This window comes from Penaeus monodon, chromosome 21 (assembly GCF_015228065.2).
Source record: "Penaeus monodon isolate SGIC_2016 chromosome 21, NSTDA_Pmon_1, whole genome shotgun sequence".
Lineage (NCBI taxonomy): Eukaryota > Metazoa > Arthropoda > Malacostraca > Decapoda > Penaeidae > Penaeus > Penaeus monodon.
This window is the reverse complement of record NC_051406.1, coordinates 38,637,214-38,638,063: the sequence shown is the minus strand read 5'-3', so window position 1 is coordinate 38,638,063 and position 850 is coordinate 38,637,214.

The following is an 850-nucleotide window of genomic DNA, read 5'->3' as shown; positions in this document are numbered from 1 at the left end:
GTGAGCAGGCGATAGGAGAGGTGGGGGAAGAGGAAAAGGGTGAAGCAGGCGATAGGAGATGGGGACGAAAAAAAGAGAGGAAGAGGGAGAAACGGAGAAGGGGAACGGTTGGCGGAGGAAAGGGAAGTTAGAGGGAGGCGAAAAAGAGGAGATGAGGAAAAACGGGAAGTGGGGGGCGGGGGTAGGACGGCGTTAGGTTGAGACGAAGATGGAGCCGAAGCGAGAGGGAAGGGGAAAAGGAGCGATGAAGAGTGAAGGGAGAAGGAGGCGAAGGAAAAGGGGAAAGAAATACGGGAAAAAATCACTTAAAAACACACATGCAGATATATGCACACACAAACACATTTACCCCAAACTGGAGAAAGAAAAAGATAAAGTTTTTTACCACCCACAAATAATTGTACGTATGTGTTGTTTTTGCGTGTGTGCGTTAGAAAGATAGATAGGAAGAGAGAGGGGAGAGTACACAGTCATTAAGTATATGCATATGAAATAAGTTCTTGAAATAATTATTCATTCACCCATACCCACGTTATTATCAATCAGTCCATAAAAAACATGAAGTCTATCCCTTTACATCACATTTCTATCATATTTTCTAACGAGAAAGAAGTTTAAGCAATCACATCCTTATATTTTTTCTTCACTGTGTTATCCGCTGGCCGATCCCTTTGCGCTTATCAGAACACTATCTCGATAAGACCCCGATACCACTTTCACTCTCTGCTCCCTTCGTTAGCTAGGAGCACATCGTGGGAACATTGTCGTGTGAAGTTAAAGCATGAAAAAATTGTGGAAATGAATGTATATATAATGCTTTTTTTATGAAGATGTCCGATAAAGAATGATA